The 17,972-nt window shown below is 37.2% G+C and overlaps 2 long non-coding RNA genes across 3 annotated transcripts in view; one reads left to right on the top strand and one right to left on the bottom strand.

Annotated features, from left to right (window-relative positions):
- LOC112547357 (uncharacterized) overlaps window positions 1-17,972 on the top strand; it is a 79,005-nt gene that overhangs the window by 30,648 nt on the left and 30,385 nt on the right. The window lies entirely within an intron of this gene.
- LOC102461971 (uncharacterized) overlaps window positions 12,511-17,972 on the bottom strand; it is a 42,795-nt gene continuing 37,333 nt past the window's right edge. Inside the window, exon 5 of the long non-coding RNA XR_012904820.1 lies at window positions 12,511-14,658. This is a non-coding gene — a long non-coding RNA (uncharacterized LOC102461971). The remainder of the gene's footprint in view (window positions 14,659-17,972) is intronic.

Raw genomic sequence — 17,972 nt, 5'->3', positions numbered from 1 at the left:
CCCTCCCCCTGCAAATGTAAGCAAACTTATTTATCTGAGCGACTGGATGAATAAGAAGTAGGACTGAATGGACTTGTAGGCTCTAAAGTTTTATATTGTTTTGTTTTTAGTGCAGTTACAGAATAAATAAAACAAAAATTTGTAATTTACATTTTCATGATAAGAAGAGTGCACTATAATTCTTGTATGAGCTGAACTGCAAAATACTATTTTTTCATTTTTAACAATTCAAATATTTGTAATAAAATAATATAAAGTGAGTACTATACAGTTTGTAATTTAAATATATTTGGAAATGTAGAAAAACATCCAAAATATTGAATACATTTCAATTTGTATTCTATTCTTTAACAGTATGATTACAACTGTTATTAATCAATATTAATTTTTTAAATCACAATTAATTTTTTTTGAGATAATCACATAAGTTAACTCTAATGCTGTAGGCATGGTGGCATCACTTTAGACATCTACTTGTCCTGTTTGCCACTATAGTTAGGTATATAATAGGTGCAGGCATAACTGAATATTGAAGCTGACTCTGTGCATAAAAGACTGTATAATGCAAATTTCCAAATTACAATTGCATAATTGTCTGCAGGAACAAACAATATAGACTTCCATATATGTTCCATGTGCAGAAAAATAGTTGCACACAAAATGGTGACATTCTTTATATTTTTATGCTGATGACAGCATCTTTTCCTGTCAAAGGACTATCAAACCCTGTTCTGAGTGAAGAGAAGTACAAAAAGTGGGCACGTTGTCATCTTAGGTAGTCATTATGTAGAGATAGAAGAGGCATTTTTCTTGCAATGTAAACTGTAGTCTTGGAAGAATGAGAAAACATATATAGCATGTAATCCATTCCTCTTCATAGCCACTATGGATTGCAGCAGGGGGCTGAGAGGAAAGGAAGGAATGGCCATAGTAGAACTCCTATTCCTTATGCAACACAGGGGAGTAGGAAGTGGAAACGCATCATACAGAGCAACTATACCAGCACATTTGGGGACATACACTGCATTAGGCATAGGGGCTGATGAAAGATGTGTCTCAGTTGGAGCAGGGGGAAATCTGGGGGAAGATTGTGACTCTCTCAGTCACCATCTGTTTCATAGGCTGCTGCTGGTGGGATGCACGTGGTGTTGCTGAGTTCACAGGACTCATGGCAAAGCCACACATTTAGCCCATAAGGATTTGTCTAAATTCCATCTCTGTATTCATGCTGTCATCATGTATTGCTAGCCCAGGAATATATTTTTTAAATACACTCTTAGCAAAGTCCTCCCTGAATGACCTTACACAGCGTGACAAAAATAGTCACAATACCAGGCAGCATGATCGCTCCTCAGAAGTTACACAGCAAAGTAGAAGATATGGCAGGTAAGGACAAAAGTTGTTTAAAAATAGCCACAAATGCCAATATATATTTCTAAAAATGTGCACAAAAGGCAATGCTCCTACTATCTTTTATGTCCTGCATCTGGAATGTGCATGGCAAGCAGCTTTGGTTACACTGACATGCACAGCCTCAGCTGGGCAATAATTTTTAGAGATGAACTGAACAATATTCCCACTGCTGTTATGCACATATCAGATATGCACATCATTTTCTCCTAATTATTATAAATTAATGGATATTTGAGATGTTGATTAATCACATTTAACTCACATGATTAACTCAAATTAATCACAATTACAAAATTAATTGCTGTTTTAATTGTACTGTTAAACAATAGAATGCCAATTGAAATTTACTAAATGTTTTGGATGTTCTTCTACATTTTCAAATATATTCATTTCATTACAACACCAAATACAAAGTATACACTGATCACTTTATATTACTTTTATTAAAATATTTGCACTGTAAAAATAAGAGGATTTTTTCAGTTCATCTCATACAAGTACTATAGTGCAATGTCTTTATTATGAAAGTGAAACCTACAAATGTAGATTTTTTTTACATAACTACCCAGAATCAAACCAATGCTAAACTTTAGAACTTACAAGTCCACCCAATCCTATTTTGTTCAGCCAATAATTAAGTAAAACAAGTTAATTTATATTTACAGGAGATAATGCTGACCACTTTTCATTTACAATATCACAAGAAAGTGACAACAGGTGTGTTCACATGAGACATTTGTAGCTGGCATTGCAAGTATTTATCTGCCAGATATGCTAAACATTCCTATGTCCCTTCATGCTCTTGCCACCATTCCAGAGGACATGCTTCCATGCTGATGACACTCACTAAATATAGCATGTTAATTACATTTGTGCCTGAACTCTTTGGGGGAGAATTGTATGTCTTCAGCTCTGTATTTTACCCTCATTCTGCCATATATTTCATGTTATAACAGTTTTAGATGATAACCCAGCACATGTTGTTCATATTAAGAACACTTTCATTGCAGATTTGACAAAACACAGATAAGGAACCAATGTGAGATTTCTAAAGACAGCTACCATACTGAACCAAAGATTTAAGAAACTGAAGGTTTTTTCCAAAATCTGAGAGGGATGAGGTGTGCTTTCAGAAGTCTTAAAAGAGACCACTCCAATGTGGTAATTACAGAACCTGAACCACGAAAAAAGAAAATCAACCTTCCGCTGGTAACATCTGACTCAGATGATGAAAATGAACATGCATCAGTCCACTCTTCTGTGGATTGCTATCAAACAGAACACATCATCAGCATGGACATCTGTACTCTGGTGGAATGGTGGTTGAAGCATTAAGGGCCATGTGACTCTTTAGCACATCAGGCATGTAAATATCTTGCAATGTCGGCTATACCAGTGCCCTACAAAGACCTGTTCTTAGTTTCAGGTGACATTGTGAACAAAAAATGGGCAGCATTATATCTTACAAATGTAAACAAACTTGTTTGAGCAATTGGCTGAATAAGAAATAAGACCGAGCAAACCTGTAGGCTCTAAAATTTCTCAATTTATTTTTGAACACAGTAATTTTTTGTACATAAGTCTACATGTGTAAGTTGAACTTTCCTGATAGAGATTGCAGTATGGTACTTGTGTTAAGTGAGTTGGAAAATATGATTTCTTTTGTTTTTTACAGTGCAAATATTTGTAATAAAAAGAAATATAAAATTACCACTGTATACTTTGTGTCCTGTGTTGTAATTGAAATAAATAAATCTGGAAATGTAGCAAACATCAAAAATATTTAAATGGTATTCTATTATTATTTAGCTGAAATTAATCATGCAATTAATCACAATTAATTTTTTAAAATTGCTTGGTATCCATGTTTATTATGGTTAATACAAACCAAATTCTACCCTTTCCTTCTGTTTGAGGCTACCCTCTCACACCAGATTGGGCCTTTGGTAGTTACACCATGGGGATAAGTATTGTATAAATATCTAGAGAGAGACACAGATTTTTATTGGTTTATACATGACAATATAGACAAATGAAATGCAGAACCCTCTTCCATGTGTGAGCTCTTTAAAATAATCGCTCTCTTAAAGGATCCCTGAGTAAAGGGTCCGTCCGTTTTTGTTTATAGTGCTTATGAAAGGAGCCAGATCAACATCCTTGAAAATTAAAGTCCTCTTAGTTTATATAGGAAATAATCATACTGCTGCTTTGCAGGACTAGCTCTTTCATAGCAGGTTAACATTTGGTTGTCTCCCTTTGGTAGAGGAAGACCTGGCATGTTTCCTTGACCCCATCATCTGAAAGTATCAGTGCTTCAAACACAATAGATATTGACTCTCTGTGTTTTGGGACATCCACAAATAATGAATGAGCAGTTTGTGTTGAAAGAGGTTTTTTTTCTCATTAGGCTGCAAATCCAACTTATTTGTGCATACAATGGACTGGTGGAGGCTTATGTGTGTGAAAGTGCTAAAATGTTGCTTATTTCAAATAATTACAGGCAGTCCCCGGGTTATGTACAAGATAGGGACTGTAGGTTTGTTCTTAAGTTGAATCTGTATGTAAGTCGGAACTGGCGTCCAGTTTCAGCCGCTGCTGAAACTGACCAGCGGCTGACTACTGGAAGCCCGAGGCAGAGTTGCTCTGCCCTGGGCTTCCTGGAATCAGCCGCTGATCAGTTTCAACAGGCTGAATCTGGATGCCAGTTCCGACTTACATACAGATTCAACTTAAGAACCCCAGGCGTCCCTAAGTCAGCTGCTGCTGAAACTGATCAGCGGCTGATTCTAGGAAGAGCAACTCTGCCTCGGGCTTCCTATAGTCAGCGCTGGTCAGTTTCAGCAGCGGCTGACTTGGGGACGCCTGGGGCAGAGCAGCTGGGGTGCTGCCGGGTTGGTCCAGTAGCGCCCAGAGCGCCCGTTCGTAACTGCGGATCCGACATAAGGACTGCCTGTACATTGATTTTAATATTGCATATTTAAAGTACTCCGGGGGGGGGGGGGGATTTTCTTAGCAAATAATTTTATAAGAATTTAATGGCTAGATTTTGCATCTAAGTATTTGCAACATGTACCCCACTTTACAAATAAAACCACTTCTGTGTACTCTTGAATAATTCTAACATCTGTGCGCACACAAGCATTAGAATGTACATTCACAAAAACATAACAACATGATCTTCAAAATCCATCTGTCTACAACTTGAAAGTGCTTGAAGGTGGTACAATGGGGCAACTGTGTGAGCAGGTATTAACAGAGGCAAAATGTACATGTGTATATGTATTTGTATGTAAAATTTTGTACACACATTGGTGGAGACTTTAAATCCAGCCCTCAATATAAATCATTTTAATCATGTTACTTAGAATTCTTTATTGTTGTGCCTCCTCCTTCATTCTGTGGACGATAGCTAGCTTAATTTACTTCCATAGTCGTTTGCATAAGCAGATGTTATCATTTAGAGGCCAAACAGCTTTAAAAATTAGAAATATCAGGTACAATTGTCTAAATGCTATAGTTGGGTCTACAAAACTGTGGGTACAAAAGAAGGGACGCGTTGAGGCACAAATAAATATCAGGCTTTTCTGAAATGTAAATGTTTGTGAAATACATCTTTTGTTAGTGTGTGTGATGATAAAATGTTTGTTTTCATTTTATGGAAATTAGTGACATATAGAAGACGGAATACAATTTCGCAGTCTGAATATAGCAATTACGTCTATGAAATTTCACACTGAATGCCTTACTGTATTGATAATTGATGAGACGCAGATCTCCTAAACAAGAAAAACTCCATTTACCTTCATTATGTCTAAATTCAGTGCATAATCTTAAAGTAAGAGGTAATCTATGTACAAAGTATTCATCTTACATCAGTGAAGGAAATAATGAAATATTGGTTTTGGATTTGTGTTTTTCTTATTGGCCTATCTGAATTTAAAATCAGTCATCTTAGGGCACTGCAAATTACTTGCATCATTTTTTCCCAGCCTGATACTGAAGGGAATCTTGGGAATTGTGAAATGTTCTTATTCACACATGCGACTCTCACTGGAGTCAATAGGCGCTGTGCCTTGCTCCTTGTACAGTCATTTACACCAATGGAAAATGAGTGTAAAATGCTACTGCATGGGCTGAGATGTGTCAAAGCCCAGCATTCTGACTCACTGCAGATGGAGGAGGAGGAGGGGTTGGGCTAATGGAGATTATTTTTCAAATACAAATAATTGAGTTACTAGCAAAGGGAAATCCAGAAATGATTAGTCATATAAACTGCTTTTTGTATAAATAGTCTTTTTTTTTTTAAAGTTAGTCTTTCCCCATGAAAAGGATCCCTATGGGGATCCCAGATGCAAAGTAGGGTATTCAGGATATTACCAATGTGCTACCATATTAGATGCATTATAAATGCCCACATAGTATGACTATTTGCATGCCAGCTCTTGGAAACTTATTCTATAGCCTATAGTGGCAGAAAACAATGAAAGGGTTGGGTTTACTTGTTTCAACTGAAGCTGGTTTTCTGTAAAACTAAGTAACAATCTGTTTTTTAATCTTCTATCTTTCTATTTCCCTTTCTGTTTAGGCTAATGTCCACAGTGACATACAAGCACATTTCCTCCAGCTTTATAGCCAATTCCATTGTGGCTCAGTAGCTCTGATTTTTTTTTCTTCTCTGAAAAAATGGACCAAAGAAAGGAATGCCATCTTTAGCATGCTGCAATTTAGAGGCTGAAATGAACCTTGTCCTTGAATAGCAGACACTGGAATCTACACATTGAAATGCAAGTGCAGTACACCAGCTTGTCTCTTTTGAATAAAATCAATATGTGCAATATTGACCATTTCCAAGCATACAGTTCTATAGATGCTCTTGTTATAAGAGCACTGAGATAGAACTTTATTGTTTCTATCAAATTAAAGGAAAATTTGGTTAAACTGTAGCCCCATACTTTTTACTCTTAGAAATATTTTTCTGGTGGTGCTCTCAATTATTTTTAATGTAAACTAGCTATTCATTTCTTATGCTTTGAATATTTAGGACAAAAAGTAGCAGAGACTGGGATGTGGATAATTCAACCCAGTGATTAAAGCCAGAACTTGGCCTAGTGATTAGAGCTGGGAACAGGAACAAAGGGTCAGGAGCCAGAAGACAAACCACTTCTCAGAGCTTCAGTCAGAAGATGAACAAAGGCACAAGGCTGAAGCAGGACAAGAGCAGGGCTGGAGCAGATCTGGAGGGGAGCAAGGCTGGGAATAAAGCAGACACCAAATAGATCACAGCTGCAGGCATAAGCATTTAGCAATCAGTGATGATCACTGCTGCTGAGCTTAAATACAGACTCTTCGGCCCCTTCTAGCCAATCAGCAAGCCAGACAATCAGACAATTCTGCCACTACCTAGCTGGGCTTATTAACTGGCCTGAGGGCTGAGCCAACTAGCCCCAGGCTCAGCTGAGGGAACTCATGCCTGTACAGCCTGACAGGAAGGTCAGTTTCTGCAAACATTTTGTTATGCAAACAACACACAAATATTTCCATCATATTAGGTAATTCTATATCAAATATACTCGTGATTCCAAATGGTCTGGCAACATTTCAGCAGAATGTAACCAAGAGAGTCAGTGTTAATGCTGTGTAGGGTTTATTGTTTCCTGTGTGCTCTAAAGCAATCAAACAATTCTGCAAATGTTCTTCAAAGAGTACATCTAAAATGTTACTTCATTAAACATCTCCTTGGAACTCATTCTATTTTCCACTTTGAATTGCTGCATTTAGTTTGGAAATGACCTTTTATAGCAGTGAGATTTCATTAACTCTTTGATCTACTGGCACCTAGACAAAAATAACAGTGAGAAGGGAAAAACAAAAATGCATGCTGTGTAGGTTGCCTTACACCGGAAAAGAAAATGAAAATGAAATAAGATAGCTCATTAAACAGATTGGATATTGTTTGTCATTCCCCTTATCCACTTAGCATGATCAATGTTGTATACCAATATCTGTTTGTTTTATGGCTTTATGATAAATAAATAAGGCAAATTTTGCTCTCTGATCCACTCTTAAGACTCTTACCTACAAAGGGGGCCATGATATTTTTCACCCAATAATAGCACAAAGAGAAATACAAGTATAGGACCAGATCCTAGAATCATTTATCATGTGAAAATTCCTTACACAGTTGCATCAGGTTAAATGGGCATATTGAGTAAGGAGCGGCATGTGTTCAGTGTCACAGTTCAATCTCTTCTTCCCCATTACTCCACGGGAGAAGTAAGATTCACCAGCCCATTTCCTGGAATGTATTCATATTTATTTTATTTTACTGTAGTTAGTACCTAGGAGCCCTAGTCATATACCAGGCTTCAATTGTGCTAGGAGCTGTACAAACATAAATTTAATCCCATGGGTTTTTTCCCCATCTGCGCAGATTCAGAATAGGACAAAGTATTTAAAATCATGGTGGAGAATATTAAAAAATTGTCTACTTGGAATAGGAAGTAGTGGTCCATTAGTGGTTCTCATATTGTGATCTGCAATTTCCCTGATGCCCCCCCTAATGTCCTTGGTATGGGCATTAAAAAACATTAGATTTGCCATGCTGAGTCAGAGTAATGGTTCATCTAGCCCAGTATCCTGTCTTCCAATAATAGCAAATTCCAGATTCTCCAGAGAGAACAAACAGAAAAGGACAACTAGTCAGTGTTTTCTCAGTATTTTTTCCAGGTCTAATTTTTTTATGATGGGATGACCAAAACTGCATGTATTATTTAAGGTGTGGCAGTACCATTTATATAATGGCTTTATGACATTTTGGCTACGTCTGGACTGGCATGATTTTCCGCAAATGCTTTTAACGGAAAAGTTTTTCCATTAAAAGCATTTGTGGAAAAGAGTGTCTAGATTGGCATGGATGCTTTTGCACAAAAGCACTTTTTGCAGAAAAGCGTCTGTGCCAATCTAGACGCGGTTTTGCGCAAAAAAGCCCCGATCGCCATTTTCGCGATCGGGGCTTTTTTGCGCAAAACAATACTGCGTTGTCTACACTGGCCCTCTTGCACAAAAGCATTTGCACAAGAGAGCTTTTGCCCGAACGGGAGCAGCATAGCATTTCCGCAAGAACACTGACAATCTTACATGAGATCGTCAGTGTTCTTGCGGAAATTAAAGCAGCCAGTGTAGACAGCTGGCAAGTTTTTCTGCAAAAGCAGGCGCAGCCTTTCTGTATTATCTATCCCTTTCCTCCCCAGCATTCTGTTAGGTTTTTTGATTGCTATTGCACCCTGAGCAGATATTTCCATACAATTAGCCATTATAACTAACTCCAAGCTTTCTTTCATTAGTGGTAAGAGCTAATTTTTACCCCATCATTTTGTTTGTATAATTGGGATGTTTTCCAGTGTGCCTTACTTTGCATTTATCAACACTGAATTTTATCTGCCATTTTGTTGTTCAGTCACCCAATTGTAACTCTTCCAAAAAGCTTTGGACTTAGCTATCATGAGTAATTTAGCATCTTCTGCAAACATTTCCACCTCACTGTTTATCTCCTTTTCCAGATCATTTTTTAATATGTTGAGTTGCACTGCTACCATTAGAGATTCTTGGGGGACTCAGCTTTTTACCTCTCTCCACTGTAAAAACTAACCATTTTCCCCTACTCTTTGTTTCCTGTCTTTTAACTAATTCATGATTTATGAGAGGGTCTTACCTCTTGTTCCATGACTGCTTATTTTGTTTATGAGCCTTTGGCGTGGGAGCTTGTGAAAGGTTTTTAAAAGTTCAAGTACACTATATCCACTGGATCAGGCTTGCTGATTCCTTCAAAGAATTCTAACAGATTGGTGAGACATGATTTCATTTTAGAAAAGCCCTGTTCAATCTTTCCCAATGTCCAGGGTTCATCTTAGTGTCTGATAATTCTGTTTTTTACTATAGTTTCAACCATTTGACTGGTACTGAAGTTTAAATCACCTGTAATAGTCAGAATTGCAATTGTGCAATCATCTGATACAGTTGATCTCTTAAGTGATAGGTTTCATACCACATGTTTTGCAATTTCATATTTGAATTAATATTTTAGTTCCTTCAGAACTCATGGGTGACATCTAACCCTGACAACTTATTGCTGCTTAATTTATCACTCTGTTGTAAAACTTTCTTTACTGACTCCTTAATCTGGAGTTGGTCTTCAAATTCTTTTTTGGCCTGCCTAATTATACTTTTACACTTGACTTGCCAGAGTTTATGTTCCTTTCCATTTTCTTCTGTAATATTTGACTTCCAGTTTTTAAAGGATGTCTTTTTATCTCCCTCTATACAGCAGGGCTTACCTGGAAATGAGCTGCGCAAATTGAGCTACTTCAATTGCGTAGCTTATTTCGAAATAGGGAGCGTCTACACAGCACTTATTTAGAAATAGAGCACTCTTTCTCTGACTTTCCTTACTCCTCGTACAGTGAGGGTTACAGGAGTCGGAGTAAGAAGTCCTCCAGCTTGATAGTATTTGACAATATTTTGAAATAATTGCTTGCTGTGTAGGCGCAGACTAAGTTATTTCAAAATAATTCTAGTTAATGCAACACTATTTCAAAATAACTAGCACTATTCTGAAATAACTTAGTCCGCATCTATACAGCAAGCAGTTATGTTAAAATAGTGTAAAAATACTGTCAAGGTGGAAGACTTCTCACTGAAACTCCTGTAACCCTCATTGTATGAGGAATAAGGGAAGTCGGAGGAGGAGTGCTCTATTTCGAAATAAGTGCTATGAGACGCTCTCTATTTAGAAATGAGCTACACAACTGACGTAACTCAATTTGTGTATCTTATTTCAAGGTAAGCCCTGCCGTGTAGATGCACCCTACCTGCCCTTTTAATCTGTTGTTTAGCTATGGTGGAACTTGTTTTTTTTTCAGTCCTCATCCTGTTGTTGTTTTTAATTTGGGGTATGCATTTGGTCTGAGTCTCTGTTGTTACACTGTAAAAAGTTTTCATGCAGCTTGTAGGCATTTCATGGTTGTAACTGTTCATTTTTAATTTCTGGTTAACTAGTTTGCTTGTTTTTATATAGCTCCCCTTTTTTAAGTTAAATATGCCATAGTAGGTTTCTTTGGTACTTTCCCCCATAGAAGGATGTCAAATTTAATTGCATTTGATTACTTCTACTGAGCAGCTCAGCTGTTTTCATCTCTTGGACCAGATCCTGTGCTCCATTTAGGAATAAATCAAAGACTGCCCTCCCCTTATGTGTTCCAGGACTAACTATTCCATGAAGCTGTAATTCATGGTGTTTAAAATGTTGTCTCTGCATCCCTTCCTGAGGTAATATTTACCCAGACAATATCAGGATAGTTGAAGTCCCTCACTATTATTTCATTTTCTGTCTTTGTAGCCTCTCTAATCTCTCTGAGTATTTTACAATCACCGTCACCATCCTACTGAAGTGATCATTAGTATATTCCTACTGCGGTACTCTTATTATTCAAGCATGAAATTTTTATCTATAGAGATTCTATGATACAGTTTCATATTTATGCCACTCCCCCATCAGCACAACCTATTCTGTCATTCCTATATATTAGTACCCTGTTATTACCATGTCCTATTGATTATTACAATTGCACCAAGTTTCTGTAATGCCTATTATATCAATATTAGCATTTAATACCAGGCACTCAAGTTCACCCATCATAGTATTTAAACTTCTAACATTTGTATATCAGCACTTATAAATCTTGTCAATATTTTGGTGTCTGTTTTCAAGTGATGTAATTGAATGGGACTCTCTCTTTTTATGTTGACTGTTTTTCTTCACTTATCTCTCCTCTTTACTAGGATGTAGAGCATCCCCTTTAATAAATTCTTCCCTAGGAGATGGCGCTGTTCAAACCATGTGTTCCTTTGTTGGCTTTTCCCCAATCTTTAGATTAAAACTGCTCTATAATTTTACATGACCACAGAATGGTTTAGGAGGATCCCATCCTTCCTGTATAGGTTTCTCCATTCACAAAGGTTGCCCAGTGTCTAATAAATTTAATGGCTGCTGAACACCACTGTCTCATCCATATAGACACACCCTGCATGGTCCATGTACATGACCATACCTACACATATGGACCATTCTTCCTTATCCCTTAATTGTACCCTTGTTGGACATGCCCTGTGGGTGTGTTCTCCATTTATTTGCAGGAGAGCCAGAATGGAGACAGACATTTTTCCATTGTGTGCTCCTGATGTAACAAGTTTGTACACAATTTTTCTGGACTGAACATATGTGAAAGATACACTGGAATGTAATGCAAGCTTTGATATCAAGGCAGAACTGCAATATGTTCTTTACATTGTATCTATATTGCCTGAATCAATAAACATGATTATGTCAAACTGGTTATCTTGTGCATTGTATATCTTGCAAATACTTTACTGAAATAAAATATATTACAGGGATGGCCAAACTGCAGGTTGTGAGTCATATGTGGCTCTTTTACCAAGTGCACCTCATGGAGTCTCCCACACCTTCTCATTTTCTATCTATCAGACTGGCAGGGGGAGCTCAGAACCTCTGTCGTGCACCACGGTGGAGGGATAGGGGTTCTATCCACTAGGGAGGAGGATCTTGGGGCTACAGCTCTGTGGAAAGCCACTGTAGTGCTCAAGGCTTCAGCAAGAGCAGGGCTCATGCCCCAAGTCCTCTCAGAAGCTGCCTGCGGGGGTGAAGCCCTGAGCCCCACCTGCTGGTTCCCAGCTCACAAGCTTCTGAAGATTGTCATATGAAGCTCAGAGGATGAGTAAGTTTAGCCAATCTAGTCTATTATACCCATATTGAATACCTCCATCACTAGTATCTAGTCCATTCTATATAGGCTTATATACTGAACTCATCACCATAATATCTTGATGCAATTTCCATTTAAGTGATCAAGTTCAAAATACTCATTTTCTCAAAATCAGGACCACATATACTAAACGCCCCTCCCACTTCATTACCAAGCTGGCTTCCTGCAAAAGAACAGAGCTGGGCTAAAAGCCTGAGGACTCCAGGACTTCAGTTAATGAAAAGTCTGAATCGAGAGACAATTTATGCAGTTTATTTTATGACAAAATTTGAATTATACAACTTACTAGTTAAACTAAACTGGTAAAAGAGATGTCTGCCAGACAATAATAAGAAAAATTATTTAAAGTTCTGTTACTCTCATAAAACTAAGCTACAGGAAGACAATTGATTTCCTGTTTTCAGTTTGGGATGTTAGCTGGTTAACTGGTAAGCATACTGGTAAGCATGAGGCTTACTGCATGCTCACTGTTTAACTGGCCCTTGCTAGTTAACTCTGGCAGTGGCCAGACATGCTGTGCTGGAGCGATTTTGGCTACTGGGGGCCTGTGGGCTAGGCAGCAGGACCCTGGCCACAGTGGGGCTGGGTGATGGGACCTTTTTTAAAAACAGCTAACTGGTTAAATGATAGTTTTTAATCAGCTAACAGTTTTAACATCCCTAATTTCTATGCACATTTTATCTTGAATTAGGCTTGTAGGCTTGATTTAAAAAATTACATTTTGACATGCAGTGAAGCCAGAAATATCAACAAAAATAAAAATCTGTTGATGGCATTTAAAGGTACTTTAAATACAATTTTAATACATTTTGACTGAAAAGTAGGTTTATAAGAGATATATTGTGATTTCTGATCATGTGAAACAAACCGCATAAATATAAAAAGGCAAAATAAAATGTGAAAGAAACAGAGAAGACAGAAAATTCTGCAAAAATTTAATATTTCCTATAAATATGTTCTTCTTGACCTAATAAAGTACAATCTTAAAATATTTCAGAACTGAAAAGTCACATTTCCTGTACTATCAATTAATCTGGTACATATTGTTCTCTTTGTTTTCATTTTGACATTATGAGATATGAAAAAGTATCTAATGAACCAACTTCAATTTCCTTCAGAACTACTTGTTCATTACACTTAGAAGAGGGCTGTAAACAAATGGACTATCTAAAATGACCATATTTTCAAAGCCCAGTGCACCTGCAAAACCCTCATCTGCATGTGTGTGCAGGTATTTTATTTCTTTGGTTGAACTTGCATATGCAAATCTGTTATGGGTCCTGTTCTCCTTTTTGCTTACATCACTGCTTTACCTACGTCTAACTGCATCTGATAACAGCAGATTCACTTCTGTTTGAAGGTTGCTAACCTGCAATTAGCTCTGTGTGGATTGACTGAATTTGCACTGAAGTCAATGGGCTCTGCACAGTCCCAAGGTACTGTTCATGCAGATCTGATTACTAGGCTGCGGTCTTATATTTCTACAAGATGAGAATCAGGGCATATGACAATATATACATTGGGGCTACGTCTACACTGGCACGATTTTCCGAAAATGCTTTTAATGGAAAAGTTTTCCGTTAAAAGCATTTTCGGAGTAGCATGTCTAGATTGGCAGGATGCTTTTCCGCAAAAGCACTTTTTGCGGAAAAGCGTCCGTGGCCAATCTAGACGTGGTTTTCTGCAAAAAAGCCCCGATCGCCATTTTCGCGCTCGGGGCGTTTTTGCGGAAAACAGTACTGTGCTGACTACACTGGCCCTTTTGCGCAAAAGTCTTTCGGAAAAAGACTTTTGCCCAAACGGGAGCAGCATAGTATTTCCGGAAAAGCACTGACGATCTTACATGAGATCGTCAGTGCTTTTGCGGAAATTCAAGCGGCCAGTATAGACAGCTGGCAAGTTTTTCCGCAAAATCATCTGATTTTGCGGAAAAACTTGCCAGTCTAGACACAGCCTGGGAGTGGCACATCTGATGTAAGAACCTTTGGTAATTTTGCTCTAAGAGCTAAAGATAAATTATAAATATTCAAAAATAAAATTAAAGTAACTAAAGAAACAATCCACACTGAATAAGAGAAATATTATATTGCTTATTTTAAGGGGGCATCTAGGATCCTCAGTTATGGACAACAGTCTCATTGTGATATATGTTGTACAGGCTAAGAACAGTAAGATAGTCTCTGCTCTATGGAACTTAAATGTTACACTGCAGTTAAATCCAACTGTTACGGTACAGATTGGTAATAATTACTTCCTTCAAACTAATCTGTACTATAGGTAATCAAGACCAAGCTTTTCTTTTTCTTTCAGTATATTTCATTCAAAAACAGTCAAAGCTGTGACCTTGTTCCTCAAAACTCCATGTCATTGTTAACCAGACTTCATAACAGGATTTAAGAAATTTCATCTGTAAAATAATAGAGAAAAAGTTAGCATTTTACCCTTGTAAACAAAAGACAAATACTGTAAAGTAAATTACTTTTTTCCACACAAGTGAAAGAACTGATCTATGGGCTAAGGTGTTATTTCTCTTTTTGCTTTCTATTTCATATATTTAGGAAAGAAAAAAACCCCCAACATCTTGATTTTTTTTTATAGAAAGGTGTAGAAAACCTTTACTAATGCTGCTGCTAAGACTATGAAACGTATATAAATATTTACAAAAACAACCAAAAAGATAGAAAATGAATTACACTATACTTTTTTATTATTTGAAGAAGAAAAGAGGAGATTTCAGAATGTTAATATTTCTGATGGATTAAAAAGTTGTATATCAAAATCTTCTCCAATTAATTCTTTATTCCAAAAATAATCTAATACAAATATGTTGCTGCAATAGGAAATGTCTCAGTGTTGGAATATAACAGCTGTTGTAGAACTAACAACTTCTTCCACATATGATCAATTTCATATAATTATCAGTACAGATAAAATAATTGTATTTTTCTTAAGTTACTTTTCTACTGGATAGAAACTAAGTAATTTGTGTCCAACAGATGCTCTGTGAACCTCTGTGGCTACTGAGACTTGTATACTGCTCTCTGTTCTGAGAGGATACTTCCTTATTTGTGGCAGCTTCATAATGCTATGTCAGATGTTCTCCATTCAAGACTGTCCCTTTCTCAATAGGGAAGTTACACCACCAAATCCAATTGCAATTGGGCTCATTAGGAAATGAACTAAATATTATTAGTGTGTCTTCTCACTTTTAAATATGGAGGCAGGTTCTCCCTGGCTGACTGTTGTTCCACTTCACTCCTATCAATTATCTAGGAAAAAGAGAGGGCCACAGCAAGTTGAGGGTGCTTTTCATCCAGACAAGGGAACAAAAATTAGAGAGGAGGTTGTTGGAAGTCCTTTTTCTCCGAGTCTCCCATCATCATCTGCCTGCAATTTGGTTCAGTGTCTCTTTAATCCTTTCAAACCCTCATTTTCCCAACACTCCCTTTCTACAATGGTAGGAGATTCTGTAACAGAAAATTGGTCTGTCTCTCCACTCTATCCCATCCTCCCATAGGCAGCACAGTCACAGCAAGGGGAGACAGACTGATCAAGTAAAAGGAAATGTAGCCTATAGGAAGCAGGTTACATTTACAGGAACGTTTCACAATGCTCATACAGCAAGGAATGGATTATATGGCATTTGTTTTGATTTTGGGGGCTTGGTCTTGGATAGACTGTGGCCTGGTACTCCTTCTGCAGATTTTGGCCAGAGGCAAATCCAGCACTTTGTGGTCTTGTATGCAGGCAGAGTTTGAAACTCTGTAGTTACCCTGTGCAGAATAAGGTCCACCTACCCTTTCAGTAAGGCCATTGTCGTAGAGGTTAAGTGCATCTTAAAAAGTAAGTATAACACAGAGCTACATTTTTTATTGATTTAAAACTTGCTGCATGCTATGAAAAACCTCCTTTTATTGGCATGTTAAAACTGATAGTGGGTTGTATTAGCTTGCACTTGGAAAGGCCTGTCTTACGGAAACTCCATTCCTTAGTGTGTGCTTCTTTTACTTCTCATATTATATCATAATAGATAATTATCAGCCTCACGTGAATCTCAAAAATGGCTTGTAGGAGTTCATCCAAACCTTTTTTCTTGGTTTTGGTTCCAACAGCCTGAGTTTCATTCTGAAATTTTCATAACTTCACCCTAGAACTTCAGAACAGAACTCAATCCAAACTGCTAAGTTTAGCTGTATGTCAAGGAGAATAAGCTTTGCATCTGAAACTATAAATTGGATCATATTGGGCTGAAATAGGCTCAAGTGCATAAGCATCAATTATGCTGGTCCAGATTTCAAGGCTATAATGAAACATAAGCCAGGAAAGTTTTGTCTGTCTTTAAGTTTAGTTCTGAAAGTTTTACAGAGTGCTGCCAACAATTCTCTTTTCTTTCCCTTTTTCCTTCAACTCATGCATGCTACGCAGCAACAATCTCCACCCTTACTTCTTGGCTATATCCTCTCACTTGTAACAGATTTTAACACAATTCAGGGAAAGTAACTGTCTGCTTTCAAAGTTATTGAAATGCCATTACAGTTTTTGTATTTAAAATTATACATTACATAAAAGCAGTTATGTTCATGTGAAATGATGATAATAAGAACAAGGAGTAGACTTTTGAAATCAGATGCCTGTCATCTGTTCTTAAACATCAGATGAGCTAAATGGAAACTGAACTAGATTTTGGAGGTCTATTTTGTTAACTAAATGTGAAGAATTTTTTTTTTTTAAAAATGCCATATCTTAAAATGGAGAGTAAATTATCTCGGATTTTTTCATAATGTTGATATTGTAGCAGCATTGACTTCATCATCTAGTAGTCATGTTAATCTCCAAATCTGCTGTATATAAGGTTTATTATATTACAAAAATATCCAAGAATGTGGGATAGTTGATCTTAGAAGCTGTTCTTTATTGTTATCAAATTATTGCTCTTTCCTGGCTGCTGGTATTTTTAAGGGATATCAGGTATTTTTGGAATATTAAGTGTGACTCCTCATCAAATGTTCTGGTTTATAGGCGTTCTCAAACCTTTACTTAGCATGGGCTAGAAAGATCATCTCATGGATATATCTTTATCCATTTGTTATTGCACAACTAACTCCCTCTATCCCCGCCCATTCATCGTCACATATAATTCCTGAGAGAAATTGTTTTTCCTTGTTAGCAATTGCTGCAATGTTAGTAAAGCATCTACTATATTTTTATCATTTTAAATTTAGTAAGATGAAAATATTTAGCATCTTAGGGTATGTCTACACTTCATTCCTCTTTCTCTCTCTCGAGAGGAATGCAAATGCAGACACCTGAAATTGCAAATGAAGCGGGGATTTAAATTCCCTGCGCTTCATTTGCATAATCACATTATGGCACCATTTTGAAATAGTGGTATTTCGAGAGAAAAAACGGGGTTATTTAGAGATAAACCCTTCCCTCGAAATATGAGTAAGGGTTACTTCAAGGGAAAGGTTTTCTCTCAAAATACCCCATTTTTTCCTCTCAAAATAGTGGTATTTTGAAATAGTGCCATATCGCACTTATGTAAGTGAAGCGCGGGATATTTAAATCCCCGCTTCATTTGCGATTTCAGGTGTCTGCATTTGCATTCCTCTCTCGAGAGAGGAATGAAGTGTAGCCATATCCTGAGGCTATATCGTCAAAGGGTACATCTATACTGCATGGCTATTTTGAAATAATAAGCTATGCACAGGGGCTACACAT

Source organism: Pelodiscus sinensis, chromosome 6, assembly GCF_049634645.1.
Source record: "Pelodiscus sinensis isolate JC-2024 chromosome 6, ASM4963464v1, whole genome shotgun sequence".
In the NCBI taxonomy this organism is placed as follows: Eukaryota; Metazoa; Chordata; order Testudines; family Trionychidae; genus Pelodiscus; species Pelodiscus sinensis.
Note: the sequence above shows the minus strand (reverse complement) of the source record. Positions and strands in the feature narration are given on the sequence as shown.